Raw genomic sequence first — 9,195 nt, 5'->3', positions numbered from 1 at the left:
TTTCAGGAACTGAAAAGACGCCTGACTTCTGCTCCCGTACTGGTACCGCTAGACTTCTCTAAGGACTTTGTTATCTACTGCGACGCCTCGCGACAAGGACTAGGTTGCATCCTCATGCAAGATCGACACGTAATTGCCTACGCTTCACGGCAATTGCACCCACATGAGGAGAATTATCCTACTCATGATCTAGAGCTTGCAGCCGTAGTCTATGCACTTAAGACCTGGCGACATTACCTCCTCGGTAATCGTTGCGAAATATTCACTGGTCACCAAAGTCTGAAGTACATCTTCACCCAACCGGATTTGAATCTCAGGCAGAGACGTTGGGTTGAATTGATCACAGACTTCGACTTAGGAATAACCTACACCCCAGGGAAAGCCAACGTCATGGCTGATGCGCTAAGTCGTAAATCTTATTGTAACAATCTGATGTTACAACAAAGTCAACCACTTCTCCATGAGGAATTTCGGAAGCTTAACCTTCACATTGTTCCTCAAGGATTTCTCTCCACCTTAGTGGCGAAACCTACTCTTACGGATCAAATCATTGCTGCCCAGAAGCGAGATAAGGGAATAGCTAAGATCAAGGAAAACATTGCTAGCGGAGGTGCTAGTTGTTTCTCCACAAATGATCATGGTGTTGTGTACTTTGAGAACCGTCTAGTGGTTCCCAAGAACCGGCATCTACGACAGTTGATCCTTAAGGAGGCTCATGAATCTCCTCTCACTATTCATCCCGGTAGTACTAAGATGTATCAGGACCTACGCCAGAGGTTCTGGTGGACTAGGATGAAGAGAGAAATTGCTCAGTATATTGCTAACTGCGACGTCTGTCGTCGTGTAAAAGCAGAGCATCAACGGCCTGCTGGCACCCTTCAACCCCTAGCTATTCCTGAATGGAAATGGGATAAAATTGGTATGGATTTCATTACCGGTTTTCCCAGGACCAAGAGAGGGAATAATGCTATCTTTGTCGTTGTCGATCGTCTTTCCAAAGTAGCCCATTTCTTACCTGTTCGTGAGAGTATAACCGCCAGTCAATTGGCAGACTTATACATCTCCCGAATAGTGTCTCTCCATGGTGTTCCTTTGGAAATTAACTCGGATCGAGGAAGTCTTTTCACCTCTCGATTTTGGGAAAGTTTCCAAAATGCTATGGGAACCCGTCTTTCCTTTAGCACCGCTTTCCACCCTCAGTCGAGTGGTCAAGTGGAACGCGTCAACCAAATTCTAGAAGACATGCTTCGAGCCTCTGTTATCTCATTCGGAATGGACTGGGAGAAGTGCCTTCCGTTCGCCGAATTCGCTTACAACAACAGCTATCAATCTAGCTTGGGTAAAGCCCTTTTGAAGTTCTCTATGGACGACGGTGTCGAACACCCCTTAACTGGTCAGAGACCGGGGAAAGACAATTCTTTGGCCCGGATATGATCCAGGAAGCAGAAGAACAAGTTCGCATCGTTCGTGAAAAGTTGAAAACAGCCCAATCTCGTCAAAAGAGTCAATATGACCGAAAACATAAGGCTATGACTTTCGAGGTTGACGAGAAGGCTTATCTTTGGGTCACCCCTCTGAAGGGAACCCATCATTTCGGTATCAAAGGCAAATTGGCTCCTCGTTACATTGGACCTTTTCGCATTCTCGCCAAACGAGGAGAAGTTGCCTACCAGTTGGAACTACCTCCGCACCTCTCCAGAGTTCACGACGTCTTCCACGTTTCTCAACTCAGGCGTTGCTTCTCGGATCCTATCCGTGAAGTGGACCACGAAACGCTTGATCTCCAGGATAATCTTACATATCGAGAGTACCCCATTCGTATCCTCGATCAGGCCGAGCGTACCACTCGACGCCAGAACATCAAGTTTCTCAAGGTTCAATGGTCGCACCATTCTGAGGATGAAGCAACTTGGGAAAGGGAGGATCGTCTTCGACTCGAGTACCCCGCCTTCTTCCCGGAGGAACCCAAATCTCGGGACGAGATTCTTTTGAGTGGGGGTGAGTTGTCACAACCTAGCTAGTCATGCATTAGAGTGTTGCATCATGTTACTCTTTCATCAGAAACTTGAAATGGGGATGACAGAACCCCCAGTCCCCTCTGAAACCAACTAGGGTTTACTAAAATAATTTTCAATGAACCTGATATGCCCTTCTAAAATGCCCATCATTTTTGTCTTGGTTCAGAACCTCTGCCAAAAGTGGTGCACATTTTCCTAGGCCATCTTAGGGTTTTTGAATTAATTCATAAATATTTGAATTTGGGCATTTAAAATTATATAAAATATTTAAATGCTCAAATACCTCCAAACTAAAATGTTTCATGTTGGAAATAATCCAACTATGGGCCAGGAATAGTTTGGTGATTTTTGAACTAGCCTAGGTATTTTATTTAATTCAACAAAGTTGCAGAAGTATTAGAAAAACAGAAAACAGAAAAATATATAAAGGGAGAAGCTTACCTGGGCTCCTCCCTGTGCGGCCCAGCCAGCTGGCTGGCCCAGCCAGCAGCCGGCCCAGCCCACCTCCCTCCTCTGTCGTCTTCGTCCCGACAGAGGGAGGGGAGTGTGGCCGGCGCGCGCGCGCCACCGCGCCACGCCACCTGCTCGCGTGCTTGCCTGCCCTCCCCTCCTCGCTCGACGCCCTGGACGACGCCACGCCTCCCCCCTGCTCTCTCTCACTCTCCCCCGGCTCTCCTCTCCTCTCCCTCGCTCTCTCTCTCTCACGGCCGAACACCACCGTCGCCGCCGTTCGCCATAGCCATCGTCTCCGGCCACCCCTCGCTCCCCCGACTAGCTCAGAAGCTCCGCCTCGACTCCCTCTTCCTCCCCACCGCTCCACGGGTCCCCGGAAGCCCTGCATCGCCGCCACGTCGCCGTTCCCCTCTTCGGGCTCCGACCGTCGTCGCCGTCGAATTCACCGTCACCAGCGCGTCCCCGAGCCCGCTAACCATCCCTGCAGCTCCGCGGTGAGCCCCCGGATCGTTTCCCCCTTCTTCCCTAGTCTCTTTCGACCTCTAGGCCCTAGCCCCACCTCGGCCGAGAGCTCCACGCCGCCGACGATGTCGCCGTCGTGGCCACGGTCGCCGTAGCGCCCAACCAAGCACACCATCGTGCTCCCCACCTCACCAGGAGCACGCAGCAGGCACCAACGCCTCCCCAAACCCCCTGCAACACTGATCCCGACCGCACCCGAACTCCGGCCGCCGCAGCCGAGCTCGCCGCCGTCAACTCCGGCCACCCCGAGCCCAACCACCACCACCAATAGCCGCGGCTCAACCTCAGCAACACGTAGATGCCTTCCGCCGTCCATTTGGTTGCCGGAATGGCAAAAAGCACTTTCGCCGCCGTCTCGGGCCTCGCCGGCGTCATGTCGCCGGTGGGGTTTGACTTGTCCGACCTGGGGTTTGACCCCCCAGGGTCACTGACGCGTGGGCCCTGTCGGCCAGGTGGTTAGGTTAGCGCTAACTACTGTTAGTCAACCCCCCCTGACACTGACAGTGGGCCCCAGCGCCACTAACCCCTAATTAGGATTAATTTAATCCTGTTTAACCCCCCCTGTCACTGACGTGTGGGCCCCACACGTCAGGTTTGACCTCAGCCAGCCACAGTTGACCACTGACGTCATGCTGACGTCATGCTGACGTCATGCTGACGCAATAATTATATTTCTGGAATTAAATTAAATCAGGAAATTCCAGAATATTATTTAAACTTCAAAAATTCATAACTTTTATTCTGTAACTCCAAATTGGACAAATTATATATGAAAAATGATCAGAAAAATCCAATCTATCCATCTGTACTATTTTCATGCATGATCAAACAAGTTAAATTGATGTTTTAAGCAGAACAAGGAAAAGCACTTTAAAAGACCATATTTGAACTTAAAATTTGAATCCTTGATTCAAATTTGTTCAAACCCCTCTGTTCTTAGTTGCATTAGCCCAACCCACTCATATTGCCATGTTTCATGCATGCATCATATTGTTGCACATTGTTTGGTGATGGTTGTGTATCGATGTCCTTTGCGACAGGTTCTGCCCCCGAGGAGTACCGTGATTACCCTAACGAAGAACCATATCAGTGCATCGAACCATCAGGCAAGCAACCAACCATTTGATCATATCGATACAATCCCATGTTCTCGCTCCTGCTCTCTTTTACTGCATTAAGACAACGCGATTCAAACTGTTGTGTGCTACGGTAGTTGAACCCATTTCCTCTGCATGACCTGTCATTGCCACAGTAACTAGATGAAACCCACTAGCATGTGTAGGAGTTGCTTGAGCCATATGTATGTGTTGTTCCTACCTTGCTATGCCTGCTATGCTTAGAGTCGTGTCAGGTCTGGTTCATCTGGGTGATGGGCTAGAGTGAAATGATTATGTCGGTAATGAGAGTGGTGTGGTGAACACGATTTGGTAAAGGTATCGATGAGAGGCCATGTAGGAGTACATGGTGGGTTGTTTCATTGAAGCCGACCTTAAGCACTGAGATCTGTATGCGTGATTTAAGATACAACTACTACCATGCATTGGGCCCTGAAATATGACCCCGCTCGACTTCTTATTCACCCTAGCTCGCTGTCCAGGAGTTGCAAGTAGTTTCTGGTGTTTGTAGCCTACTGGAGGCCGTGGACAGCGCTGACCGTAGGGGTGGGCTGTGATGCGGTAGGTACGTGGCCGGGTGTACCGAATACCCGTTAGGTATCTCGGGAACCCTGTTCACATCGTTCGGGGCCGTATGGGAAACCTCGGCCGGACTCCCTGCGGATGGAACCTGAATAGGCGATAAACCTGGACCAGAGGCTTAAGTGTTTAGGTAGGTCGTGGTCTACACCCACGTCGGCTTTCGCTTGAAGTCTGCCGAGCACATGTCGTGTGCAGACGCTAAGTGGTGGAAACATGTATGAAGAAGTACACCCCTGCAGGGTTATCATAATCTATTCAAATAGCCGCGTCCGCGGTAAAGGACTACTTGGTTGCCTATACAGTTCATAGACAAGTAAATGGAAACTGTTAAAAGCCTCAAGATAAGTGTGAGTGCCGAGGATGGCTCTTCCGTAGGAAGACGGAGGTGGATCCTCGGTAGTGTATTGAATTGGTGAGTAGTGGACTCGTGTGCGCAAAACCATTTCAAGTTGGAGTATCGTAGGATAGCCTAGCCAAGAGTCAAAGCTGGCTTGCTGCAATAACTCCACCAACCCTTCTTGATACTATGCATGTATGTAGGATCTGTTGTAAGTCTTGCTGAGTACCTTTGTACTCATGTTGCTATAATCTACATTTTTACAGAAGACGCTGCAACCCCTTCTGATGGGTTCTATGTAGACGTTGACATCAACGAATAGGCTAAAGATCCAGGTGGTGACCCTGAGCTTGTGAAGGACCACGTAGTATAGCTAGGCTTTCCAAGCCTCTTTTATTTTACTAGTTGTCTGTACCCAGACAAGCTACTTCCGCTGCTGGTTTGTATGACTGTATGACTTGTATATGGGGTCGTGAGACCCGTACCTTTGTGTATGTTATGTATGGCTCACTGAGCCTTAAATAAAGTACTTGTGTCGTAGAGTCATGTTGTGATGCTTCGTTGTATTTGCACATATCGAGCATATTGTGTGTATGACTGAAATGCTTGGTATGTGTGGGATCTGACTATCTAGTTGTTTATCTTTAGTAGCCTCTCTTACCGGGAAATGTCTCCTAGTGTTACTGCTGAGCCATGGTAGCTTGCTACTGCTCTGGAACACTTAGGCTGGCCGGCATGTGTCCTTCTTCGTTCCTGTGTCTGTCCCTTCGGGGAAATGTCACGCTTTGAGTACCGGAGTCCTGTTAGCCCGCTACAGCCCGGTTTACCGGAGTCCTGTTAGCCCAGTGCTACAGCCCGGACCCACTTGCTGATGACCGACACGTTCGAAGCTGGGTCATGGATGCCTGTCCTTGTAAGTCTGTGCCACTTTGGGTTTACGACTAGTCATGTCAGCCCGGGCTCTTTATCATATGGATGCTAGCAACACTATCATATACGTGAGCCAAAAGGCGCAAACGGTCCCGGGAAAAGGTAAGGCGACACCCGTGGGAATACCGTGCGTGAGGCCGCAAAGTGATATGAGGTGTTACCAGCTAGATCGATGTGACATCGAGTCGGGGTCCTGACACATCAGCATTCATTTTCCTTTCGAACCCAACACCCTCTTTCCTAGGGTTTCGATTCAGGATCTGCCTTTTGAGGACATCACATAGTGTCTGATGCCCTTTGAGACTTTTGTACATCCCTGTTTCAAGCAGTGTCTTCAACCTGGCATTCTCATCAGCAATAGCAGTGGTATCCTCAGCAGAGGGGTTAGTTACCACATCAACAGTTGAAGATATTGCAACAGTAGCAGCAGTAGAATATTCAGCAACAGAAGTAGAATTATCACGCTCAATGCATTTAAGACATGGTGGTTCAAATCCTTCCTGAGCTGAACTGATCTATTTGGAGCGAAGTGACTCGTTTTCCTTTTGAAGATCTTCATGAGCTGCTCTCAATTTCTCAAGATCTTGCTTCCTTTGAAGATAATCATAGGAAAGCCTTTCATGAGTTGTTGAGAGCGTTTCATGACGACTTTCAAGTTCCTCATACTTAGCGTGAAGATTTTTTATGTCTTCAATTAAGGACTGAGATCGAGTCATTTCAGCGTCTAACAGATCATCGCTTTTGTCTAACAGTTTTTGAATGTGTTCCATAGCTTTCTGTTGTTCAGTCGCAATTTTAGCAAGTGTTTTGTAGCTGGGTTTGGAACCACAATCAGAGTCATCGTCACTAGATGTTTGATAGTGAGTAGTGTGTGTGTTTACCTTGGCGCCGCGTGCCATGAAGCAGTAGGAAGGAGCAGAGTAGTCCTTGTCATTTGCATCAGTGTCGGTGATGAAGTCATTGTCTTCAGTGTTGAAGATGGACTTGGCGACGTATGCTGTAGCCAGACTCGCAACGCCAGAATCAAACTCCTCCTCAGACTCCACCTCTGCCTCTTCAGAAGCAGACTCCTCCTCAAAATCCATTTCCTTGCCAACAGACGCACGTGCCTTGCCAGATGAGCTCTTCTTGTGTGATGAAGACCTTGAGGAAGACTTGGAAGAAGACTTTGAGTATTTCTTCTTCTTCTTCTTCTTCTTCTTCTTCTTATCGTCAGAGTCATACTCCTTGCTCTTCTTCTTCTTGTTCTCATTGTCCTACTGTGGACACTCAGAGATGTAGTGGCCAGGTTTCTTGCACTTGTGACATGTTCTATTCTTGTAGTCATGAGCAGAAGCTTCATCATTCCTTGAGCTTGATCGTGAAGACTTTCTGAAGCCTTTCTTCTTGGTGAATTTTTGGAACTTCTTCACAAGCATAGCAAGCTCCTTTCCAATGTTTTCAGGATCATCAGAACTGCTGTCAGATTCTTCTTCAGATGAGGAGACAGCCTTTGCCTTCAAGGCACGAGTTCTCCCATAGTTGGGACCGTAGATGTCTCTTTTCTCAGAAAGCTGAAACTCGTGTGTGTTGAGCCTCTCAAGTATGTCAGACGGATCGAGTGTCTTGAAATCAGGACGTTCTTGAATCATCAGGGCTAGGGTGTCAAATGAACTGTCAAGTGATCTCAGGAGCGTCTTGACGAATTCATGCTTGGTGATCTCAGTAGCCCCGAGGGCTTGAAGCTCATTTGTGATGTCAGTGAGTCGATCAAATGTGAGCTGGACATTCTCATCGTCATTTCTCTTGAAGCGATTGAAGAGGTTGCGAAGGACACTGATTCTCTGATCTCTCTAGGTTGAGACGCCTTCGTTGACCTTGGAGAGCCAGTCCCAGACTAGCTTAGATGTTTCCAAAGCACTCACGCGGCCATACTGTCCTTTGGTCAGATCACCACAGATGATATTCTTTGCAGTAGAGTCCAGTTGAACGAACTTCTTCACATCAGCAGCAGTGACACCTTCTCCAGCCTTGGGAACGCCGTTCTTGACGACATACCATAGGTCGACATCAATGGCTTCAAGATGCATGCGCATCTTATTCTTCCAGTAGGATATTCAGTTCCATCGAAGATGGGGCACGCAGCGAACACTTTAATTATCCCTGCAGTCGACATAGCTAAAACTCCAGGTGGTTAAACCGAATCACACAGAACAAGGGAGTACCTTGCTCTGATACCAATTGAAAGTGCTAGTGATTGACTAGAGGGGGGGGGGGGTGAATAGGCGATTTTTATGAAAGTCTTCAAAACATGTAAGTTTCGAAGACAAACGATAGAAATAAACCTATTACCATGCAGCGGAAGGTAGACTACACTAGGCAAACCATAGTCAAGTATTCAATGAAGTGAAAGCACAATGACTAATAGCAGCTAGGCAGTAAGGATCAGGTAGGAAGATATTGTGAAGCCAATCAAAACAAGTAATCACTCAGTGAAGCCAAATGGTGTTGCAATCATACAATGACTTCACAAGGACCAACAATAAGTAAAGGGAAGGGAAGGACGAAACCAGTGACTCGTTGAAGACAATGATTTGTTGGACCAGTTCCAGTTGCTGTGACAACTGTACGTCTGGTTAGGGAGGCTGAGATTCAACTCAGAAGACCTCGTCTTCACCTTATTCCCCTTGAGCTAAGGACACCCAGTCCTCGCCCAATCACTCTGGTAAGTCTTCAAGGTAGACTTCCAAACCTTCACAGACTTTGTTCACCGGCGATCCACAATGACTCTTGGATGCTCAGAACGCGACGCCTAACCGGCTGGAGGATTCACATTCCTCAAGTGTAATAAGTCTTCAGATCACACAGACAAGAAGACTTAAGTGATGCCTAACACTCTTTGGCTCTGGGTGTTTAGGGCTTTATCCTCGCAAGGAATTCTCTCTCAAAGGCTTCGAGGTGGGTTGCTCTCAAACGACAAAAGCCGTACTCTAACTCTGAGCAGCCAACCGTTTATGGTTGTAGGGGGTGGGCTATTTCTAGCCACTAGGCAACCCGACCTGATTTGTCCGAAATGACCCTGGGTCACTAAGGAACTGACACATGTTCCAACGTTCAGATTTCAAACACACACGGCAACTTTACTTAGGCTACAAGCAAAGCTGACTTATCCAACTCTAGACAAGATTTGCTCTCATAGTCTTCACTCGAAGATATAGGATTTTGGTTAAGCATCACTTCAGTCATTATGACTGGTTCT

The sequence above is a fragment of the Triticum dicoccoides genome, chromosome 4A, assembly GCF_002162155.2.
Source record: "Triticum dicoccoides isolate Atlit2015 ecotype Zavitan chromosome 4A, WEW_v2.0, whole genome shotgun sequence".
In the NCBI taxonomy this organism is placed as follows: Eukaryota; Viridiplantae; Streptophyta; class Magnoliopsida; order Poales; family Poaceae; genus Triticum; species Triticum dicoccoides.
This window is presented reverse-complemented; position numbering follows the sequence as displayed.